Genomic DNA, 25,294 nt, shown 5'->3' on the forward strand with positions numbered 1-25,294 from the left:
GCCTGGCTGTGCCCAGAAGAATGAACTAAAACTTTACCCTAAAGGATCCATGAAGTCTAATGAAGAGAGTCATAGGCAATAATACCAAAAAACAAAACAAACAAACAAAAAAGACAAAATTTTATCGGGTGCTACTTTCTTTCCCCAGAGGGAATAAACTTCCCTGACTTTTTTTTTAAACATAAAATAATCTCATTGCAAACTAGAAAATTAAGATCATCTATAACCACAGCAACCCTCAGAGGTAATCTGTTCTTTGGTTATAAATCCTTCCAAAGTGTTAAGCGTGCTCAGATGCTTTTTCTTAAAAGACATTTTTTTGGGGAAGAATTTTAGATTTATAGAAAAGCTGCAAAGACAGTACAGAGTTCCCATACGTCCTTCACCCAGGAAAGATAAAAAATGTCATGGATATTTTACATAACTACGGTATATTTGTCAAAACTAAGAAATTAACATGGACACACTACCATGAAGTACAGATTTTTTTGGATCACTCCAGTTTTTCGGCCAACATCTCTTGTTCCTGTTGCGGGATCCAGTCTGGGGTACCACACTATAGGGCTCCTAGCGTCTGAAAACACACTGCTTTCACTGAACGGCGCACATCGTGAACACATTTCTAAGTCAACGAACAGAAGCCAACAACATTATGTTTGATAGCTTCCTAGCACATGTCCCACTCAATGGAGGGGCGATCCCCTCCCCTTGAAGGGCACACCCATTGCTTTTGGGTTTTCACTGTTCCCTAAATGCACGAATTCACCCAGGCTGTGCGTGTCTAACAACGTCCTCAGAACCCATTTCTAAAAGTGTGCTGAGAGTGTGTCAAAAGTATGTCCTTCCAGACTTTTCTTGTATATTGCCACCCTCACCTCCAGAGAGCCTGAGTCCATTTGCCTTATGACCAATAGATGAGTCCCTTTAAATTCATACAGACAATAAAAGACTCTTCACCCTAGAGAAAAAAAACCCATCAGACTGGAAAGAGTTAACAGACACTCAGGACAGGCATTTACACACACACACACACACACACACACACACACACACACACACACCCCTTGCAAACCAGACTCATTTCAAAGAGCCACCTAGAAATTAAACCTTCATTCCCTTCAGCGCAAGCTATTCCCACCGTCCTCTCTCCGGGTCTGACAGAGAGAGGTATCTTCGGATCTTCGGCATTTCAATCATGGAATTACTTTCGAGGTGCAGGGGTGACCCCCACCGAGTTTAATTTCCTTCTCATCTCTCTGTAGTGTCTACTGGAGCTCCCTGAAGGAAAACTTGAGCAGGGTTGTGCACTAATGCATGCAAGAGGAAGGACAAAAGGACGTGATGGTCAGCAGAGTTGTATGCTTTGTATTTATTTATTTTTTTATGTTGAAAGAAATAAGGGAAGGAGTAGAGACTCCAAAGCGGCTTCGTCTCGAGAAACGGCTCACAGAGAACCCAAACCAGGAACCTACCCAGCATGCTAACTGGAACCATCACCTTGCTTTTCCAAACAAGCCCGTATTTTATTTTGAGACTCCTGTTCGTCCATGCAAAACACTCTGTCCCCATGCTTAGCCCTGTAAAGCATTATATATCTGAGAAGCCAGGAAAAGAGGGTGGCAGGAGAGGTTTTGGAAACGGAGCCAGACCCCATGCTGGGGAATTCTTAAGTGCCATCCTGGCCTGCAAAAAGAGAAAGAAAAGAAAGAAAGAAAGAAAAAGAAAAAACAAGCTACTGGTCAGAGGGAATGCTCCTCCATGCCAAGCTCAGCTTGAATTCATACACAACACAACCTCTTAAAGGGGAGAAACACTGCTTTAAACCCAGAGTCTCTCCTCTCGATGCAACTGATGAAAAACGACAGGAAGTTCAGAATATTCTGGGAGGAAAAGGGCTGCAACATGAGATACTTTCTTCACTCCCAATGTTTGCAATCTTGTCACTCTGGTCAAGGCCACACCTTCAGGTCAGGAGGGATCAAGTCTTTGCGGCAAAGGATGCCAGGTTCCATTTCCCCCAAGAAGAACAATGCCCAGGGTCTGAGGCTCGTCATCTCCCTGGGGCCTGTGCGGTCTGGTTGCGTAGCTGGTAAAACCCACTTCACTTTTGAATTCTTCCCAGAAACGATAAGAGGATCTTCCCAGGGAAGAGAAAAATGGAATTGGTTACAGGGGTAGGGTCTGCCCGGAATGCACTCCTACCCCCCTTTCCCACACAGTCCGCTGGCTGTTGGGAAGGAGGGGACTGGAACATACAGAATCTGGCTGTGAGGAAGAAAACAAAACCTGCCTTTCACACAAAGGGGACATTTCCCCTCGTTAGCTGAGCAGGTACTAGAGTAATTTAACAGGAGCCAGTAACCGCACAGAGAAGAAACTAAAGCCTTAAAAACCAAGGCACCTTGCCTCAAGCATGTGTCTTCCAGGGTGAGGCGAGCACACATCGCTAACGGAGCTGTGTTAGGCCGACCGGGAGATCTTTGACATTGGGGTCATTCAACCTATCAACCTTAAATTATTATTTTTTATGGTTTTTATTAAAAAAAAATTTTGTCTAATGTTTGCTTATTTTTGAGAGAGAGAGAAAGACAGAGAGAGGCAGAGTGTGAGGGACAGGGACAGAGTGAGAAGGAGACACAGAATCCGAAGCAGGCTCCAGGCTCCGAGCTGTCAGCACAGAGCCCGACGCGGGGCTCGAACCCACGAACCTCCAGATCGTAACCTGAGCTGAAGTCGGATGCTTACACGGAGCTGTCCAGGTGCCCTCAACCTTAAATTAAAACCCAAGCCATGAGAAGATCAGACGGACCTCAGGATTCTAACTGTGTGAGCGTATACACGTGTATGCCTTATCTTGGAGCGGGCTTTGTCAAGTGACCACACTTTAACCCAAGCCCCGAGCTGTAAGCAATACTCCCTCGGTGCTGCGTGTGTTTGTTTGCTTTTAATTGTGAAGAGTTACGCACGCCCTGTAAGCACAAACTGTAAGAGGGCAGATACATCGACGGATCCTCGCACTATAAATAAAACATGCTGTTCGCATCAAATAAAACTTGCAGCAAATCAGGCCTGACATTTAGGAATAACCTAGTGTCACTGAGCTACAGACACAACTCCAGCAATCGAGACAAACCTCCTGCAGAGGTGACTCCGAGTCAGCTGGGAGTGGGAGTGGGGGTGGGGGCGGGGCAGAAGGGGGAAGGGAGGAGGGAACAGGGGAAGGTGGGGCGGGGGCGGAGAACCCCCTGTAAGTCTCTCTAGAGGCTGGATTACAGAGGCTTTAGCCAGGACTCCCAACTCAGGCATCCTGGACGAGAATGCCACCCTGGTGCTATGTCACAGGATAAACAAAACCACATGAGTCCTTGTCTCCTCCTTCAAAGATGCCTAGTTGCCTTCCTAGCACCTGTAAGCCCTCCAAGGATGTACGCGCTCGCATTTAAAGCAAAGGTCTGCAGGGCGGGGCACCTGGGTGGCTCAGCGGGCTAAGCGTCCGCTCAGGTCATGATCTCCCGGTTCGTGAGTTCGAGCCCCGCACCGGGCTCTACGCTGGCAGTGTGGAGCCTGCTTGGGATTCTCCCTCTCTCCCTCCCTCCCTCCCTCCCGCTCTCTCCCCGTCCCCAGCTCACACTCTGTCTAGCAAATAAGAACAAAAAATTCAAAGCAAACATCTACAGGAACTTGATGGCTCTTCATACCTCAGAACGTGCTTTGGTTCTCTCATCCAGAGTACGGTTTACTTTCGTAGCCAGGATCGATCAGAGAAGTGTGTGGGGTTATATGTATGAACACAGATGTCCAGAAAACTCATCCCCCTCTCCCTTCACCTGCTGTCAGCCTCCCCATAACCGTCTCCCTGGACCTGAGGCAGGTATCACATCTCCTGGACACAGCCAGGACCCACCAAGTGACTTGACTGCCCAGTGCACCCTGAAGCCAGGCAGAGAGGAAATGGGCGGGCATCTCATCCCAAGGCTGACTCCCAGTCTGTCCCTGCCTCTCCGCCCTTCCAGGCATCAAGGGCACGGATTGAACTCTGGGGCTCCTCTCATCTGCCCTCCTTACTGGGCTACTCAGAGGTGGGCAGTGAGAGGAGGCAGAAGGGAAAGCCACGGCACCCCTGGACCGGCCTCCCAGGCCTCCGGGCTGCAGCGAAGAGACGGTGTGACGTGCAGGGCCAAGCCCCCTGTGCCCATCTCTCAAGAGGGAGGTGAACTTGGCCACTTGTGTTCAGAGGGCCTGACTCCACATGTGCGCCACCCAGGCCGGGGCAGGGGTCTACCAGGTGGTGGAAAGGTTGACTGCAGGAGCCCTGGGATCACTCCTTCATGCCAGAAGATTCTGACAGATTCTGACCCTTTGCCTTCCCTCCTCCAGCCCAATTCCAGAGAAACCCCAGAGCGCTCCTGTTCTTCCAGGCGGGGTCTCTTTAAACAGCCGCTGCCAACGCTGTGGGGGATTTGTGGTGACTCAGCCCTGGCCCCAGAGAAGCTGGATGCACCATGGCTCAGCCAGGATATGGCCGCAAGCCCACGAGCTGCTGCGAGGAGACAAAGCCGCTCTCTGGAGCCTTGTGAAGCACCCTCCCTTTGGTTTGACAGGCATATCGCAGTCCCAGCCATACTCCCTGAGTGGACATTCAGAGGCTGGCTGCTGCAGTCTCTTGATGGCTTGAAGGCAAGACAATTGCCCGCCTCAGCCCCAGAAGAGAAGGCAGGCAGCCAGGGGGGGGGGGGGGGGGGCGCGGGCAGAGTGGGTCTCTGCTTCTGTTCCCTCCCTTGTTTAAGGCAGCTCATCTGAGTGTAGACGGAGTTCTGTTTGTTTTCTCCTCAGGAGGCAGGCAGGGCCAGCGAACGAACCAGCAAAGTAAGAGGACGGAGCCCAGTTCAAACCTAGTGGCCCCAGAAAGTTCAGGAGCCCCACTTAAATCGTGATTGGCCTCGTTCCACCCGTCTCCAAGCAACGCAACACAAAACCCACTGGAACGTTATCAGCGAGCCAGTGAACTGGAAGGCACTGGGGGTCACTAGGGCTCACACCCCCACAGAACAGTGCCGGTCCGGGGGAGCGGGGGTTCGGACACGGGGAGAAGACGACGAAACCTCTGCCTAGACTTTTAAGCCCCAGGAAGCTCCTTTTATAGCCAAAGAAGAAAATGAGGTCCAGTCTCTTGAAGGCAAGATGAGATCACCCAGCAAGGGGCTGAACCAGGCCCGCCCTCCCATCTCATGGATCCCTGGTGCGGATGGTTCAGGGGCCTTCCAGGTAAGCACTCAGAGCCCAGGTCAGCCTCCGGAAGCTTCCGGCTGAGTCCACCCGAATTCATCTGCTCACATACAACGCAGCTCTCTGCTTAGTATCTTCCTTAAAATGCTGCGACAAATGCCCAGAAATTGTTCCTCAGTACCCCCCCACCCCCCACCAAGGCAAAAATGTCCTTCACCTGTTTTTATCTGTCTCCCCAGCACCACTTTCTAATCATGTCGGAAACAATTTCGTCTCCAGGGCTGGGTACCAAGCATTGTCTTCCCAGTTACTCGAATCTGCAGGTAAATGTGAGTCCAAACCAGATTTTAGGGGATATCGCAGGAAGGGCACATAGCATCAAAAATGAAAATGTGGGGCACCTGGGTGCCTCAGGCGACTGAGCGTCCGACTTTTGGCTCAGGTCACAATCTCATGGTTTGTGGGTTCAAGCCCTGGATCAGGCTCTCTGCTGTCAGCGTGGAGCCCACTTTGGATCCTCTGTCCCCCTTTCTCTCTGCCCCTCCCCTGCTCACGCTCTCTCTCGAAAATAAAGAAGTATTTAAAAATGAAAATTCACTGAACACCAAAAAAGGGTGAGTGTTACTGTATGTCAGTTATATGTCAATAAACATGACTTTAGAAAAAAATCTACAGGTTCATCCTTACTGAAGAAACAAACACACACACACATATATGCACACAAAGTTAGGGAGAAAATAAGGGAATCGGCATCTTTTTGCTTGACCGAGGTATTAATAAAAAACAAAAAGTTCCCAAGAAAGTTGTGAGGAGGCCGCTCAGAGGCTGTTCTGAGAAGCTCCAACTTGTTTGTGCCCAGCTCTCGTGGAAAACCCAGAGTGCCCGCCAGACAAGAGTGGGAACCAGGTACCGTGAAAGGCTCAGCCACAGTCTCCCTTCGTGTCATGAGACACACACAGGCCGAGGGCAAAGGATTCACAGACGGGAGGCCAGAGAGGTTTCACAATGCACCGATCCGTCACAACAGCCAAAAAACAGAACCACCGACGTGCCCACCAACATTCCTGCAGCCTGCTTCACACACTCACCTAGTAGGCCTTCAAGAAACCTCACAAAGATTACACTGCCCCCATGTCAGGCTGCAAACGAAATGGAGCCCCTCGTCCCCAGCCGTGTAAGGGACCGGGCACTCAGGGCACGTAGCGATTCTTCCACACTTTCTACAGCCCCTCTGTGTCACACGTGATTAATGAGTGCCGTGTCACCAACGTCCCAGGGGTCAGGCTACTGGAATGGAAAACATGAATGAGTCAGGAATGGCCTCAGAATGGGAGAGATTCCAAACATGGCGAAGCAAACGAAAAAAAAAAAAAAGGTGACACCCTGTCTTGTTGCTGACTTGAATAGAAGCAAGGTTTCCTCCTTGTCGCAAACCAAAAGTTGAGAGCTTTTCAGAAACCTGAAAACCAGCAAATGCATCTAATTAAATGATACCCTAAAGCCCTGTGCATTTTCTAGAAGTTGCCAGAACTCTAGATTGGCGAAGGTTGATATGGGGGGGCGGGGGGGGGGGGGGGGCGGGGAGATGTACCGATCCATTTATCCTACATTTTATGAACAATAACCAATTACTGTACACGTCCTAAACATCACGCACTGCACGCAACGTGTAGCGATTTATCGTCAGTAATGCACGCAATCACCGTGTAATCATCACAGCCCTAAAGGAAAAGGCATTGTCATCCCGATTTTACAGGTGGAAAAACTGAGATCATGCAGCTAAGAGATGACAGAGGAGATTCAAACGCCCAGCGGACTCCAAAGCCCACGCCCCTAACGCCGCTGACTCTCCGATGAAAAGTTAGATCTTTCCACGCCATGTGCTGAGCTCGCTGTCCAGAAAGGAAACGGCTCCAGGACTTATCAGATTTCTGACCCCAAGGAGGAAAGGATAGTAGCCCTTGGACGGATCACAAGCATGGAGGGCTGCTCAGGAGAGGACCCTCTTCGTGAAGTCCTCCCCCAGGCCCTGGCAGGCCCCAGACTTGCCTCTGCCCAGCCTGGCAGACGGGGAAGGCCTGGTGGCTTTACTGAAAGTCAAAACGTCCTCCCCAAGAAGACGCTGGAAAGTCTCCGGTGGAAAAGTCAAGGGATGGAGAGACCAGAGGCTCACGCCTGCCAGGCACAAGACCCAGAGGTTCCCCAGCAACTGTCCCACTGTCCCTTGGAGGAGTCCCCACCCTGAGCAGAAGACAAAAGTCAGTCTCCGGCACCTTGAGAACCATAGGGAAGAAGCCAGACACAAAAGGCCACAACTTGTGTAACTCCGTTTACGTGAAATATCCAGAAATACCCAGAACAGGCAAATCCATAGACACACAAAGTGGATTAGTGGTAGCCAGGGGCTCACGGCGGGAGGGAGGAGTGGACAATGACTACCTGACTGGTACGGGTACGGGGTTTCCTTTTGGGGTGGGGGCGGGGTCAAAGAGTTCTGGAACTAGATGGTGGTGAGGGTTGCATAACACCGTGGATGTACTTAATGTCACTGAGCTGCACACTTTAAAATGATTACAATGCAGGTGCGCCTCGGTGGCTCAGCCAGTTAAGCATCTGATTTTGGCTCAGATCACGATCTCACGGTTCATGAGTTCAAGTCCCACATCGGGCGAGCAGGAGCCCTGCTTCGGGTAAGCCCCACTTCTCTCTCTTTCTCTCTCTCTCTCTCTCTCTCTCTGCCCCTCGCTCACTTGTACCCTCTCTCTCTCTCTCAAAAAAATGATAAAAATAAAATGAAACGATTACAATGGTACATTTCACGTTATGTGTATTTTACCATAACTTGGGGAAAGAAGTGAATCTCCAAGGAATCCTTGAACATATTCAATGGAGCATGAGACCAAATCACGGAGCCAGGGCTTAGCCTCTACGAGACTTAGAACTGGATGTTCCCCTAAGACCCTCAGATTCATAAACCCCATGTTTAGAGAGAGGGCGGAGTGGACGGAGAGGGAAGGAAGAAGGCGTGCCAGGAGCAGAGTGCCGGCTGGCTTGGAGGCAAACTGGGTAGCCGGAAGGCAGGGCTCCCTCCCCAGGCAGCGTCCCCCAGGCTGGGGCAGCTCCAGACCCGAGCCCCCCCACCCCAGCCTCCGCCCACCTGGCAGGCATCCTGGTTACTTTCTTGGGGCTAGGAGCCTGGTGTCCTTGGTCTGCATCAGAGAGTCAACAGCAATTTATCTGCACTGGGCAAACAGGGCAGCGGTAAGTGGCGGAACTCTGACAATATTTAATGACTCAGGGGGTGGGGAGGCCTTGCAGGATGGAGGGCAGGGAGGAAAGGAACCAGAGAGCAGGCAGAACACTCCAGGGGAAATTCCGTGGGGGGGAGATAAAAGGGGGCTGTAAAGCAATTTTGACAGGTTAACAGACAGGTAATATTCCAGCGGTGTTTACTTAACCAGGCTAGCGCTCCATGAGGCAGCGATTAAGCCGACGCGCGAGAGCCTCAGCAGCTAAGGGTTTCACAGAAACAAAGATCTAGTCAGAGAAAACCAAATAACGGCCAGTCGGATGCTGGCAGCCCCGCCTGCCTCTCCCCCAGCTCGGAAGCCGCGGGAGAGGCTTCCTGGAGATCAATCTGGAGAGATAGCATCCAGCGGGATGTGCTGCGGGGGCTGCCCACCTGGGACAGGGGGCGTGGCTTCTGGCAGTTCCTTGGAAGGGGCGGGGCCCAGACCTGTCCTCCCTCCCCCTTCAGGCCAGACCAGTTCTGCCCGTTTCCTAGTCCTAGAAAGACAGCTCGCTGGTCCCACCCACTGTCCCAGGGCTGCTGGCTCAGGACAGTTAGCCAGCAATGAGACTCATGCCAACTCCAAAACCCCAAGTACCCACCTGGAGTCAAACTCCTGTTCTTCTGTCTCCTAGCTGTAATCCACGGGGTTTAAGTTCCCTGACCTCTCTGGGCCTCAGTTTCCTCATCTGCAGAACGGGACAGTAATTCCCACAAGACTTTATGATGAACGTATTACTGACAATTCATCCTGTGTTAATGTAGTTAACATACATATTAATAATATTTAATATACACTTAAATCACTATGAGGAATACGTAAACAACATGAGGGGTACATGAAGCACCCTGCCTGGATTCATCGTAGGCACTCAACACATTTTCGTTTCCTGTTGTACGTGTCTCGATGAGTCACCTGCCCGAGATTCCGAGTAAAACAGAACCACCTACAGACTGAAAGGTGCTTAATTTTTTAAATGTGTTAACGTTGCTCTCTACCCACCCCTGCTCTCATAGGATGGGGAGAAAGCTCTTCATGGGGACCAGAAGAGGTGTCACCTTGGCTTAGGTACCAGAGTGAGACACCCAAGGCGCTCTCCGTCCTCTGAGAGCTTGGCAGCCACAGTGCGCAACTTGATACGGTTTCACGTGCCTGTGTTCCCGGGAGGACGTGAAAGTCTTCAAAGCAATTGAACAAGCACATCAGGGGTGCCAAGATTCTGACTTCATTTCCTACAGGGTTCCCTGGCCTGTGTTACAGGACACTATTTTGAGGTTGGATTATACATTTTTAGGTTATTTGGAAAATCATTGTGGCTTTCAATAATAAAATTCTGAGTGACATCTGTCAGCCCCGATTACCGTGAGCCTGCTAAGCGGCGTGTTCTTTCTGTTTCGTGTTTAAAAGCGCAATGAAGTAAGTGTTACCTAGAAAGGTTTGCAAGAGTCTTCAGGGTTGTGTATTCAACACTCTCTTGAAACGGGTCCCAAAGGCATGTACCAGAGGCCGTGCTATGCCCAAGAGCTGAGCTGGCAAACTCTGCCAGAAACAGGGTGTAGGAATCAGAAACCAACGAGCCACAGGGGCATCTGGTCAACCTCCTTCATTTCATCAGTGGGGAAGCAGACGCCCCAGGAGGTAGTGTCGGGTCTCCCCGAGGTACATCCAGCACTTTCCAAGTTATCAACAGTTTGTTTCTTCTCATTCCATGACTTAGAGCAGCACACGAATGAGATCTGTCTCCTACCGTACCGGCCAAGAAATCACCTCACAAAAGGGTTCCTTCACATGAATCTCTGCCCCAAATCTTCATTTTCAGGGTGCAATTATTATCCCTACTCAGAAGAGTGCATCTTTATGACTACCTCTTGGTTCTTCATCATGTGAGTCTTACCTAGCATGGGACCGGTAATCTGGGAAACACTTGTGGCTACCACAGTTTCAGTCCCAAGGGGAAGGTGCCATTTGCAAAATGAACTTGGAATGTCTGGGTTGAGACAGTCTCCTTCTCAGACAGCAAGGACCCCTGCACCAAATATCTACCAAAACCCGTCTGCCCCACACCCCCTGCCCCACCCCCCTGCAGTCACCACCGAGTCCTGAGGATCCACACCTGTTGAAATTCCCCTTTGATAGAGAAAACTATGGAGACACAGAAAAACTGTTTGCATCCAAGACCTTGAAGGATTATCTGTGAGCACGAGGAACACACCGGACACTCATCCAAAAGGGACAAAGAGCTACTAAGAATCCAACTCAGCTTTTTTTCATTTTTTTTTTCTTTGTCTCTTGGAGGGACAGGGAAAGGACAGGCTGCAAAGTATGAATTAGCCTCTGAGCATTATAATCATCTGGTAATCACCCTTTTTTCCTCAAAACAGTTTGATCCTTAATGTCTGGAGTTTTGTTCACCCCTCTCTCCATTGGGACACTCATTCAGTGCCTAGCACAGGGAATCGGTCCGTGAATGTTCGATGAACAGGTGAACGCATTTGGCAAATAAGCCTTTCAAGGCAAACCATGAGACGGATAATGCATGTGACCTGAGCACGCATTTTGTTGTACAGATCCAGAGACTGGAGATGGGCTGGGAGTTCCATTTCAACTGACGGACAACCCTGTTTAAAAGGTTTCTGGGCTTTGAACCACCCTTCCCCATGAAGACCTCTGTGACACAGAGAGGGTAGGATTATTCTTCACATGTGACCAAGCAGAAAACCAGGGAATGCAATGAAAAGCCTCCCTAGAGTCTCAAAATGAATTAACAGAAGAGCTGGGTCTAACTTTCGGCTTGTTCGCCCTCTTATTTCCAATTCCCTTAGCGTGGTGTTTTAGAGTCTCTCCAAAAAAAAACCCTGTATCTACCTACCTACCTACCTACACATCACATTAAAAGCCTTCAGGCAATACTGACTTAGGGGGATAATGAAATGATCCCACATTTCATCAGCCTTGCCAATAGCCTATGCCTAAAACCACATCACTGTTTGTGGCTCTGAAGCCCAGGAAAACAATCCTAATCATATTTCTGGAAATCTAGGAAAGATGGCTTGCCAAAAGAGAACTATTAGACCATACCTCAAAGCCTTCTGTGCAGCAAACGCTGGAAAGGAGGAGTTCTAGGCGATATTTCCCCTGAAGAGCTCACCTTCACCCATGCGTACTTCTGTTTCCCCATGAAAAACACTGATGCTACACTTGGGAGTCCCTCCCCACCCCCACCCCGGGCCACAAGATAATGGGTGTGTGGTCAGGAACACAGTAGGTGCTCCATATACGTGAAATTAAGAAGACTTGGTCCATGATGCACTCGCATTAAAAACTATGCTCTAGGGGTGCCTGGGTGGCTCAATCGGTTAAGCGTCTGACTTTGGCTCAGGTCATGGTCTCACGGTTCATGAGTTCGAGCCCCGCGTCAGGCTCTGTGCTGACAGCTCGGAGCCTGGAACCTGCTTCAGATTCTATGTCTCCTTCTCTCTCTCTCTCTCTCTCTCTCTCTCTGCCCCTCCCCCAGTAACACCCTGTCTCCCTCTCTCTGAAAAATAAAAATAAAAAAATATATAAAAACAATGCTCTAAATGGGGTGTGTCCATCGTGGAATATTATTCGGCCCTGAAAAGGAAGGAAAGTCTGAGACAAGCTACAGTATGGATGAACCTTGAGGACATTATGCTGAGCGAAATGAGCCAGTCACAAAAGGGCAAGTTGTGTGTAATTCCACTTCAACGAAGCCCCTGGAACAGTCCAATCACAGAAAAACAGAGTAGAATCGTGGCTGTCGGGGGACTCTGTGAATGGAGAGCTCTTGTTTAACAGGGCGGCGTTTCAGTTTCGCAAGATGAAAAAAGCTCTGTGGGGGGATGGTGATGATGTCTGCACAACGGTGTGAATGTGCTTAATGGCACTGAATGTTACACATAAGAAGGGTTAAAATGGTTAATTTTATATTATGTATGAGTGTGACCACAATTATAGGTAGATGAATAATGAAAAAAGAAACTCCTGTGCTCAAAGAGAAGCTTAGGTTTTCAACCACCACGTTCCCAACAGGGCAAGAGGTAGGAGATTCCTTCAACAGACATCATCAAAGTCTTGGTGCCTATGCCTCGGTCTCTGACGTCCCAAACACAAGACAAGGAGACAACACCACGGGCGTTAAAGCCTTCCCCAGCATTCTGAGGCTACTTCCTTCATTTCATCAACCAATCGCCAGCTAGTTCACCGGGAAGCGGGCTGCTGTTCTGGAAACAAACAGACTCCCGAAAATCAACATGATTTCCGGCATGATGAATTGTCCAAAGTCCAAAACTCTGCCGCTCTTTAAAGGAGGCAGAGGAAAAGAACTAGAAACCAAGAAGCGCTAAGCGACCAAGGTTAGGTAGAGAAGGATTCCCGCGCACCAGGAGTAAGACTTTCAGCAGGACAGACACAGCTACCAGAGCAGAATGAGGTGGAACCTGGCTTTCTCTTCTCCTGCGGGGCAGGCGGGAGCTCCTTCTGGAGGAATACACATCGTCAACCCCTCTGTGCGAAGTCTGCTCCAAGAAAAAGAAAATGTGTTTAACCAGAGACCCAGGATAGAAAGGGAGCCGACTCTTAAAACGTGGGCCATGAATGCACTCGAAGGTTGGTTTTGCCCTTAAAGGAAATAAAATTTATGGTTTGTCAGATAAGTAGAAAGAAAAACCCTCAGGATGGAAATCTGGCCGGATAAAAGTCTACACATGAGCAAAACAGTTTTCTTAAAATGCAGTGCCTAAATGTCTCAGCCTAAAAGAAAGGTTCTAGGACCCACCAAACTTCATTCCAACTCAGAATCGAGCTCCATTTCACTTTCATTTCAGACACCTCTCTATCAGAAGCCCTTCTTTCTTTCTTTGCTGGATGGGCTCATCTGTCGACCACCTAGCTGTGAGCATGCAACCCTTCCTTTCTGCAACAAAACACCACGATGAACCATGAAATATCTGGGGTAAGTGGGGAAGAACTGGCACGATAGTACCTTCCAGGTTGCTGGAAATATTCTAGATCTTGATTATGGATGGTAGGTATACAGATGTATACATATGTAAAAATTCATCAAGCTCTACATTCAGTCTTTGTTTATTTTCGATGCATTATTTAGTAAAAAGTAATACATATACACACATAGACACACACACAAATTTTAAGTCTCCACAGGCTTATTTCATGCCCAACAAGAGCCAGGTTGTTTGTCAAAAAAGGTCCCAATCAACAATTAATTCCTTCTCCCAAGCTCCTACCTCTCCTCCCCTGAGCCCCACACTCCTGTTACCCAAGCTGGCTCTACCAGGTCATCTGGAGGAAGGAGAGTCCCCAAACTCCCCCCAAATCATGCTGAAATCTGTCACTCAAGAACTTTCACGAACGTGCCCTCTTCCTGAATTATAGGACGCCACGAACGTCTCATGAACATTCTCTTCTCAACATGGCACCCTTTCAAACAGCAAAATCCGTTGGTATTGTTCATTCAGGCAATTCGCTCATTGGACGTATTTAGTGGACGACAGTGATAGGACAACTATTTCTTACACAGAATGATTTTTCAGACCCCTTCACTATCCTGGACACCCTCCTCCAAATACACTCCAATTACTGGACCCCAAAATAACCAGCTACCCCTAGGGCTCTGTATGGACCAGAATCACTTGACTATTCCTTTCCTTACCTCAGACATTGTGACTGTCTTGAGGCAACTTCCTATTTTAATCCTACGATCGACTTCCCAAGTATCACCCCTTTTCCTCCCTTATACAATTCTGTAGGACCCAACATTGCTGAGTTTCATCCTGTTGATTTCAGCCCATAGTCCCTGCCTCTTTTGGCCACGTGGAACCTCAACGTCTTGGTGTGCCTGCCAGCCTCCCAGCTGGGGCCATCTCTGAATTCGATAGCTCCAGTCTATCCTGATTGCGGGATGCAATCAACATGCATGATGCAACACGCATGATGCAAGCAACATGCCAGCAGCCTCTGCCAATGCCCACAGGGTTTGAAACAAGTCCGCCCGTCTGCACACCTGGGGATGCAAATACACTGAAGGTTCCTAGTTTCTACCATCCACCCTGCAATTCTTTATCTCATCCAGAAGCACACCAAAAAGAACCATCGTACTTCCCGCAATCAGGATGCTTGCTGCCTGCAACAGGTCTGGGACTGGCCAGCCCTCCACAACTATCAGAAGTCCGAGCAAGGTTCCAGATTGCCTTTCTCCACGTCCATCACCCCCGCTCATCTCCCGGCTACGCAATCAGGAAACTGTTCTCTTGGTCTCATGTACGATCCTCCTTTGTCATCCCTCACGTCCCCACTGGCCTTGCTGCTGTTTCCTCGGGGAAACGTAATGCTTTAATGTTATGTAGTCACCGGGGTGGTGGGTGGGTCATGCTCCACCCTTGGGTCAGTACAAACGTGTGTTGGATTCAGCCTCAGAGCCCGACTCTGAGTCGATGCTATAATCAGCCGAGCCGAAAGTGATGTGCACTGGCGACACGAACTAAGGCTGGCTCTGGGGCGCAGCCACAGGGGTCTCCCTAAGACCTCCCCGGCCCACGCGCAGCTCCCTTCATCTTGCCTGAGCCCACAAGCCCTCAGTCTCCTGTCTGGCACTCTACCAACCAGCTTTGTCCACTCTCCCGACGTCGTCTTGCCTCTAAACAGCCCTGGTGGCCGACCTATCTAAACTGCGAGGTATCCTCACGTTCCCGTTGTCCCCCACCCTATACCCACCCCCACGGAGTGCACCCAGGCTCACCTCCCCACGCCTGCGGAGCGCACCCACGCTCCCGTGCTCACCTCCACGGAGGGCGCCCTGGTTCCCCTGCCCATCCCCGCGGAGCGCACGCATGCTCACGTGACCACCCCCCCCCCCCCCCCCGCACAGCGCACACCCAGGCTCACGCGCCCGCCTCCACGTACCCGGGCTCACGCAAAGGAACCACGGTGTTGCACTACACAGGGGGCCTGGACCGGGTGCCTGCGGAGCCCATCTCACCTTCCCCTCCTCCATCTCAATACCCAGGCTGCCCCTCGCACACCCAATACCATCCATTCCTTCGATGCTTCTAAAGCTCAGAGCCACTGACCGGGCTCCTCTTTTGCCTCCTGGCCCAGCAGGGTTTTCACGTGCTCTCCTCGGCTGGCACTTTCACCGACAATGGACCTTTCCGGCAAGGCCCGGCTCCTTCCTGTCACCCCCACATGTTGTCCCTGCACCCTTGGGGTATCGGTCTCGTCGTCCGTGCCATCCTCGGGAACCTGGTCCAGTGCACGCCAGACACCCCGTCGGCCGGTGCCCCCTCCCTGGGTGCCTTCGGCCTCCTCTGTGCCACCCTCTACCCGCGACGCATGCGGTCTCCACCTGCACTCGCCCACGTGCTCCTGCCGCACCCCACGGTAACTGCAGCCATCGCCGTGGTAACGGCAAGTGCGGTAGGCACTAGGCACCTCTTCCAAGAGCCCTGAGACCCTTACCCTGTTGAATCCTCATGAATGTGTGTGCTGACTTTCCCCATGTGTACAAGTGAAGAAACGGAGAGCAAGTTCTAGACCTTGCCTCCAGGTGCACAGCTAACGTCTACTACATGGTAAACACAAAGAGACCGTGTATGTGTTTTAACTTCTCAAACTGCTAGAACATTTCATCCACTCAGGAAGCATTTATTCAGCTTCTTCAGTATATATCCCGTAAGGTTTTTTGTTTTGTTTTACTTATTTTGAGAGAGAGAGAGAGAGAGTGCACATGCACACACGTGAGTGCACGTGAGGGGCAAAGAGAGAGAGAATCCCAAGCAGGCTCCACGCTGTCAGCACAGAGCCCCACTCGGGGCTAGAACTCATGAACCGGGAGATCATGACCGGAGCTGGAAGCAAGAGTTCAACACTTAACCCACTGAGCCACCCGGTCACCCCATCCTCTCTTTTGAGGGAAGGATAAATGCAGGCTTTACACTCTGCCATCCTGAGTTATTATCCCAGCTCTACATCAATCTGGGGGACACTGGCGATGTGTGGGCCCTCCTAGCAGTTGTCTCTTTATGTGTATAAACCGATGACAACATGACCCACCTCCCAGGGTCCTCCGAGTGCCGAGATAACACTCTTAGCCCAGGGCTCGGTACACCTTTGGTGCTCAAACAATGCTAACTGTGGGTACTACACCTGCTCACAAGGGTCACTCCTCAGCACAGCCGGTCTGACAGGCCTTCTAGTGGCCTCAGAAACCTACAAATGTCACCCATAGGAAGACACGTGGGAGAATGACCAGTCTGTCTTTGAGGCTCACACCGTGTCACCTTGGAGCATTAAAGAGGGATCCCTCCTTAAATTCCATATAAGGAAAATATGCCTCCTGGGTAAACAGAGCCCCGGGAGCCCCAGCACCCCCTGTCCGTCCCTTCCCAGAGCTGCTGTTCAGACTTGGTCTCTGAACGAGACGTGCATGCCTCATTTCCTGCACAAAATAGAAAGCGTAGCCCTCATGTTTCATTCAAAGGCATTCGTTTGTGGTTTTTATTTATAGTTCTGCACATATTTATGCACAAACAGATACGCCAGCCAGGAACCATGGACCCAGGTGTATGTAAACACACACACACACACACACAATCAGGAGCAGCAAGATTTATTTGTGCACAGGCACAGTTAAAGATAAGTCCATTCCCTGATTCTTTCAGACAAGATGCTACCAACTTTCCCATTTTCGCTTCCAGAAACACCCCTAAAAGAAACATCTAGTCAACCTAACCCTCAAAGTCACAGCCAGTAGTGCGCACACAGTACAAACTCCACGATTTTTCTCACTTTGCTCTTACTTAACCTGAGAATTTGGAAAATGGAGGGAGAGCCAAACAGGAGAATACCTGGCCTCCAAAACTGATCCCCCCAAGCAGTCCGTCCCCACCAGGACAAAACTCCCTCCCCTTGTCTCTACTCTGCTATTTGGGAACCGCCACATCTGCTTCATCCACTCGGGGTTCAGATCATCTCACAGGGGTGGGGACCGGGGACGGGGAAAACATTCCTAATGAGATTTTTCACTGGTTGCCGTGGACCCAGAGGCTGCAGGAGAGATAGGCCAAGCGAAGACCCAAGTTCGGTTACCCTTTGTGCTTGAAAACACAACCCCCTCGCTGGCCCAAATCCTGCAGCTCATGTGAGGCTTAAAGTAACTCCCTCTCAACACATTTGTTTCTTTTTTCATTTTGATTATCTTGCAGGAGGTCGGCTCCCTGGCCAACCCTTCTTTCTCATCACCATCTCCCTCCCTCCTTTCCAACCACGTAGGCACTTTATGAACAAACAAACAGACAAACTCCCTTGCTGGCGCTATCTGGAGCACAAGATGTTAAGAACAAAGCCTGAAATAATGTTGCAGGTTGCAGCCCGGTAAAGTCACCCAAATGGTGGGAAGATTTTTGTTGAGTGCACGGGAGTCAACCGAAAGAAACGGAGAATGTTCTCAGGCTGCAAGGGTTTGTGCCTTTTAATTAATTAATTTAATAGAGAGGGGAGGGTCAGGAAGGAAGCGCCCTTTGTAACTTCTCAGGCGGTGCTGGGGTTTGGGACAAGAGGGCACTGGAAACACACAATGGGTACACTGTGAAATGCGACATTTCACGGGGGAATAGGTTGCAGAATTCCCAGGAATTTTGAGAATCGATAAAGGTGACTTCCAAGAAAACTCCAGGCTACAAAGAAATACCCAGGCCAAATCGCTGGACCTTATGAGAATTTCCGCTCTTTTCTGTGTCTATAATCTCCCAAGAGTGTTGCGATGTTAAAACTTGAAAATTATTTAGGGGCGCCTGGGGGGCTCAGTCAGTTGAGCGCCGGATTTCAGCTCAGGTCATGATCTTGTGGTCCTTGAGTTCAAGCTCCACGTCGGGCTCGTTGCCGTCAGCCTTTCAGCACAGAAGCCCACTTCAGGTCCTCCGTCCCCCTCTCTCAATCCCTCCCCCACTTGTGTTCTCCTAAAAATAAGTATTTTTTTAAAGCTTTGGAAATTATTTAAAGGAAGAGAGTGTCTTCTCCTTCTTCCAAGCTCCCCTTGGATTCACCCACTATGGCCTCTCCCTTGACCTCAGCATCCTCCCAATAAAGCCCCCCTCCAGGGGCACCTGGGTGGCTCAGTCGGTCAAACGTCCAACTTTGGCTCAGGTCATGATCTCACAGTTCCACGGGTTCTAGCCCCACATCGGGCTCTGCACTGACAGCTCAGAGCCTGCTTGGGATTCTCTCCTCCCCAACCTCTCTGCTCCCTTCCCCTGCATGTGCTCTCTCTTGAAAATAAATAAGTAAACATGTTAAAAAAGTTTTTTTACAGCCCCCCTACAAAAAATAAAAAAATAAAATAAAATAAAAGCCCCCCTGCAAACTCCGAGATACATAGGAACGCTTTCTGAGGGGTCACTGCCTAAAGTCAGCGTGCGTAAGAACCCAGAACGTGTGAAAAGCGATTTAAAAACAAATTTCCTTCTACCGTCCAAACACATTGGTCACCCACAGTGATACCAAGTCTCCAGAACTCAAATTCCAGCCATCCAATTCAACCCACACTTAGTTATGATCGCTCTTGAAAGGGAACGGATCACATCTGTCCGAAGCAACACATGACATGACTATGTTCAAAAGAACATCCAGGGTTTCACGAAGATAGTATTTATGTCAAGATTTCCTTTGACAACTGCCATCACAGAGCCGCTCATTATCTCATGAAGAAATACACCAAGAATACAAAATGAAGGAAGATAAACTCTGATGGGTGGAGAAAAGGGAGGTAATGATGTCATTTTAATACCAGAAAGATAGTAAGAGCTAACCTTTTCTTGGAGCCTTCCTGCCTGGCACTGAGCTATGCATTTTACACGTACCACCTCATGTTCTCCTCCCCCAAACCTCTACCTCCTGCGTATACCCAAGCTCTGGTGTTACTGTTTCTTTTTTTAAAAAGTCTTTTTTAATGTTTATTCATTTTTTGAGAGAGACAGACAGAGCATTGGCAGGGGAGGGGCAGAGAGAGAGGGAGACACAGAACCCGAAACAGGCTCCAGGCTCCCAGCTGTCAGCACAGAGCCCGACGCGGGGCTCGAACCCACAGACCGTGAGATCAGGACCCACGCCAAAGTCGGACGCTCAACTGACTGAGCCACCCAGGCTCCCCCAGTGTTACTGTTTCTTAGACATTGCCTTCCAAGCCTCTGTGCATCTGTACGTACTATTCCTTAAACACTCCCTTCCAAGAGGCTCCCTTCCAAGCCTCTGTGCGTCCGCACATGCTGTTCCCTCTGCCTGAAATGCCCTTCCTCTCACTTCCTCCATGCAACACTCTTTGAATACCTCTTAAACTTTCAAGGCTCACCGAATGAATGTCCCTGACGAAGTCTTCCCACTGACCACAGATGGAGTCATACATGGCTCAGTGGATCCCTAGAAGCCCAGACTTCTCTCTCCAGCCACTTAGCACAAACTTTGTGCCATTATCCTTACTGGTTCAAGCTTCTGCCTCTCCACCATCTGAGGACTGTCCTCGAGGGCACGTATCTGCACGCACCTCTGTATCCCCGGCAAGCAGCACCGCGCCAGGCCAACAATACACGCCGAACAAATATTTGTTGAATTAATTAACAAATGAATCGATTTCTTTCCATGAAGATCTCCAGATAAGAGGCTTCGTTTTTTGGAACACAAAACACATACCACAACTCATCGCAGGCACAGATGTTGACAAGTGTCAGACCCACACCTCAACCCGAGGGCAGTCTATGGGGATGGTGTGCCGCCTGCAATTTGCTCAAGCAAATTTCCCCACCGTCTGTCTCGCCCAAGCAAACAACCGCCCTGCTTTTCACTCTTGCTCACTTACAGTCTTCAGAAAGTGGCCTTTAACTGCAGGAAGGAACGCGGGAAGGGGTAGGGGTGCCGGCCTGACTGTATTTGAAGGCTCAAGTCCTAAGCCCCCGCAGGGGGACCCTGGCTTCTCGACCCCTCAATCCAAGGAGGAGATTCCTCACTCAGAATAACCCCGGCAGATGAAGCCGACCCCGGACCCGAGTCGACAGGCGGGGAGAAGGGCTGCCGATGTACAAACCCTAGACGGCACATGCTTCCCGCTTGCGACATCGACATTCAGCGCTGATCTGACTCAGGGATGTGCACATGGCTGTCACCACGAGGTCAGTGGGTTGCGTCTTAGACACTTTCCTGCTTGCAGATCCCATGGGGAAGCAGAAACCCCAGAGGGGTCCAACCACAGCACGTAGCTGTCCGGCTGGTTTCTGAAAAACTGCCAGACAACAAAGATCAAATCTCAGGAGACAACCACATGCTCCTCTGTCATCCTTTGCCCAGGGGGCTGTGTGACACTTCCCCCTTCCTCCTCATCCTCCAGAAGGGCGGTGGGCTGCAGTGTCAGTCCAATGGGGCGTTTCTAGCTGCAGCAGCCTCATTAGAGGGTAAAGGTTTTGGTTTTTGTTTTTGTTTTAACGTTTGTTTATTTTTGAAGGGGAGAGGGGCAGAGAGCAAGAGAGGGAGACACAGACTCTGAAGCAGCTCCAGGCTCTGAGCTGTCAGCACAGAGCCCGACATGGGGCTCGAACCCACGAACCGTGAGATCGTGACCTGAGCCGAAGTCAGAAGCTTAACCCACTGAGCCACCCAGGCGCCTCAGAGGGTAAGGTTAAGCAAGTCAGTCATTTACTTGCTTTGAGACCTCCCTGTGCGTCGTAGCCCGGCCTCTAGACCTCAGTGTGACCTGGAGCTAAGCAGGAAGGGCACTCACTATCTGGAGAGGCAGACAGATGACAGTCGGGTTCTCAGTTCTGCCCCTAAAGCTGTGTGGCCTCAGGCAAGTTGCTTAACTTCTCTGAATATGCTTCTTCATTCATAAAATGTAAATAATACCTACCATCCAGAATTGTGAAATTTGGGCATAGCGTGTAGTCAATAAGCAGAAGCTGTTACTTACGGTATTGACATGGAGTATTTGACGATAAGCCCGGGAGGGCAGCCTTTCATAGCTTCCGTGAAGCACTGCTCTCAGCACAGTCCTGTCACCCTACCCTAGCTGCAGGCAGCAGGCACAAACGATGACACACACCTCCTAACGCAGAGGGGTCTCTGGGACAGGCACACGAGAGGCTCCCGCCAGCGATAGTCAAGCTAACACAGCAGAAGCCTCAGCCGCACCACCTGAGACAGACGAGAAATGCCACCATTCACCCAGGACCATTTTCCCCACACTTTCCCAAAACCGCCGCTGTGGGGTTATTTTTAGAGCTACAAGAAAAGGCCGCGTCTCTACCCTGGCCGTCAATCCTCGGGCCAACCATCAGCTTCCTAAAGTGGAAACGAGTACCGTCACCTGTGGGAGCATCAGGGGCACGTGGGACCCATACAAGTGGGTTTTCAGGGTGGGACATGGGAAGGGGAGTCAAGGGGCCATCTCCTTCTGCCCGGGGCCACTTCTGGCTTTCACAGACGATGACAGCCTCTCATCACAGCTGGAGATGTATTCCGTTTACAACTGTGTGTGTGTGTGTGTGTGTGTGTGTGTGTGTGTGTTTTCTAAAACCGTACTGTGCTCTCTCTCACGCCTTGTCACACACGGTGCAAAGATTCCTCAGATAGCAAATCCTAGGGAGAGAATCTTGCATCAAGCTGGCCAGCTCTGAGAAGGAAACGGCGCTGGCCAACACCTGGCTATCAGAAGGCCCCTCACTATGGACACCTGGCCCGCCAGACAGTAAGCAATGTCACCCTGGCTGAGTCGGGTCCCCGCGTTTGCTGTGTGTCTTCCTTCCTCTCGCCAACCAACCAGGTGACAATCCTTCACCACCATCGTCATCCTCGCCAATGGGTGGGCCTGAAGGCGCTCGTGCTCCCTCGATGATGGATTTTGCTTTAATTGAAACTCACACCGGAGTGTCACCTCAGGCACTGCCCTGTTAAGTCTCCCCCGCCCCGCCCCCACCCCAGAGTCGAATGAAAGGACTTTTTCTTCTTTAAAGGATCTGAAGAACCACAGCAGCAAGGAGACAGAAGGCACTTAGGCGGGGGAGCCCCAGAAGGCACCCCAGCCTTTCATCCTGCTCTAGAAGGCTTTCTCTTCCTGTCCTCCTCCCCACGCGCCCCTGCCCCTGCCTTCCTTCCGGAGAGATGCTTCATCTCGTGGCATCGCCCCTACCTGATGCCCTGGGTCACGTCTTCCAGTTCCTGTGTTCTTTCCACCTGCAGGGGTGAGGAGTCTCCATACGCACAAGCGCATGTTCTCACACACACACACACACACACACACACACACACACACACCCTTGGAAGGCGTGTTCTTCCTCAGTGGAGACTTCACGTCTTATTGACCACAGTTGTGCATATTCATTATTGAATATGCTGCTCCTTTATTCAAAGCTCCACGGTTATATCTTGTGTAGTTTCGGAAACAGGAAGTGGATCCCATGACTTCTAGAAGAAGAAAGCCACAAGGCTCCAAACCGGAGGTCCTTGGCATGGGGTGGGATGAGCTGCCATCTGACTGGATGCCTCCCACACAGGAGCCCACGGGGTGGGGGGCAGAAGGGGAAAGTGATGTGGGGGAGGTGGGGTGAGAGCCATTCAGCAAAAGTGTCCCAGTCGAGCTTGGAGGCTCCAGTCTCGCCATCTGGGTGACTCTGGGCACGGTAACAACGACCTGTCTGGGTGTCTGTTGCCCACCACAGGGACCATAATACCACGTACGCCGTCGGGGTCTTGTGAGGATTAACTAGAATAATCTAAGCAAAATCCTTACACGATGTGTGGCCCGTGGGAGCATTTAATAACTAGCAGCTTTAAAGAAATTACCCTCCTTTACCTCAGCTTTCTTCACATCAACCCTATGGACTGGTCAAAGTTTTCTCGATTTTCTGGATAAGAAAACCAAAGCTGAGAGAGTTGTGTGACTCCTCCAAGAACACAAAGCTAGAGGCAGGCAAAGCCAGGGTGTGAGCTCTGGTCAGTGTGGCTGCGGGACGCTGTTCCTGCCCCAGGGCCACCGCAGGCACAGGGGACCTGAAGGGCACCTGGGCCATCAAGGCTCTGATGACCGGAGTGCTGTCTCCTTTGTCCCCATCCCCTGCGGTTTCTTCCCAGAGTCCTGAGAGAGCCCGGGACCCCTTGTGCCTCAAGGGGGCAGCCAGGCAGGGCAGAAGGAGAGTAACAGCAAGAGGGGAAAGAGAGAGAGAGAAGACCAATAAAAAACCTTTTTCTGTCTCCTGGGGCTAGGTGTCCCGCTGCCCTGGGAACAGGGGACCCCGGGGACCCAGCAATGCCAGCTCCAGCCTTCTTTCTGCCCCTGCCCTTTGCTGCTCTCGGGCGGAGCACAAGCGTGCAGAGTCCTGGGTTTGGACAGGCCAGTCGGCTCAGACAGGCTTGCTGCTGTGTCTGCCCCCAGGGAGGGAAGGCAGAGCCGGAAGCAGCAACCTGACACGCACATGCACACACAAACACACGCATGCACACGCGTGCACATAAGCACACACACGCATGCACACACACCAAGGCCTTCTGCATCTGTCCAGGGATCCTCCAGAGGAACGAGGGCCTGACTCGGTGAGCCCTGAGCCTGCCTCTCAGCCTGCAGAGCCCCCCCACCCCACCCCCGCCTGCATACAGATGCCCAGAGGTTCTTCGAGGCAAAGCTCAAAGCTCAGGAGCCTGAGCACCCTGCTCTGGGTGTCCTCAGACCTGCTGAGTTAAATGGGGCAGCTCGCTTTGCAAATCGAAACAGGGCAACTCTGGCCTTGAGGAAAGCCACATCTACAGAGTTCTGCCCTCCCTGGAAGCTACCGTTCAATCACTCTCTTCCGAACGTCTGAATCACGGCTCCACGGAGACCTTTTCACACAAAAAGCTAGCCGAGCACCGTCTGTGTGCGAAACTTCAAACACAGACCTGCTTCAGTGAGCGTTCAAAAGCCAGCTTGCCAAAGAGAACCGTGCTCCGTGTATTAAATTAAAAATTGGGCAAGCAAACCGATGAATCAACGGATCCAGTGGGGGGGGGGGTGGATTACAGAAGACAGATCTGTGCAGTGACAATATATCTTGGAATAAGATACTGAAATAGAAGTCATTTCCGGGTGAAAAAGTACGAATGCTTTCTATTTCTTTCTCTGCGTTTTGCACGATTTTATACATGTGCACTTCAGAATGTTTGGAGTCAGATAAAAAGCCCATTTTTAAAGAGCTTCTTTTCTTCTTCTTAATTTTCTTTGCATTCCATGCTAGCGGCTTGCTTGAACTTTGTGTTCAAACACCGTTCTCTCCCAAGCACCAGACCTAAGAAGGATTTTTTTTTTTTTTGGAGTGAAGTTAGAGCCACAGAAAAGCTTGAAAAGAGGAAACAGGCCAGCCCGGCCATGGCTCCGTTCAATTCCTCCCCAAAATCAGAGCAGAGATTAAATTAAATTGTAGTTCTTCGGCAGGCCCGGGGCTTGGGGCCCCGGACCTGGTAAATAGCTATTAGTAAGACCGCGGAAACGTGGTGCAGGCAAGTAAACAAATCAAAACAAGAAAAAAAAAAAAAAAAAAAAAGTTTAGGAAGAATAAAGTCAGTGGAGAGGGTCCTGGGCATTGCCAGGACAAGGGCACGGGAAACAACGCCAAAGCCCCAAGCTTCTTCCATGCGGGGTGTAAGTTGGGGAGCCGCTGGGACCCGGCAGGGGCTTTGTGCTTGCTGAGGCAGCAGCGGCCCGCGGCCACCGGCGAAGGCGCTCAGTGGAGCCA

General features: G+C 50.7%; 1 long non-coding RNA gene across 3 annotated transcripts in view; it reads right to left on the reverse strand.

The window, feature by feature from the left end:
• Positions 1-25,294, reverse strand: part of LOC125927391 (uncharacterized) — a 293,134-nt gene that overhangs the window by 220,930 nt on the left and 46,910 nt on the right. The window contains exon 1 of one of the 3 annotated variants that reach the window (XR_007459328.1): positions 15,292-15,367. The exons of the other annotated variants lie outside the window; for them this stretch is intronic. This is a non-coding gene — a long non-coding RNA (uncharacterized LOC125927391). Of the gene's footprint in view, positions 1-15,291; positions 15,368-25,294 lie in introns of those variants that run through there. 3 annotated transcript variants of the gene reach the window in all.

This window comes from Panthera uncia, chromosome E1, assembly GCF_023721935.1.
Source record: "Panthera uncia isolate 11264 chromosome E1, Puncia_PCG_1.0, whole genome shotgun sequence".
Taxonomy (NCBI): Eukaryota; Metazoa; Chordata; class Mammalia; order Carnivora; family Felidae; genus Panthera; species Panthera uncia.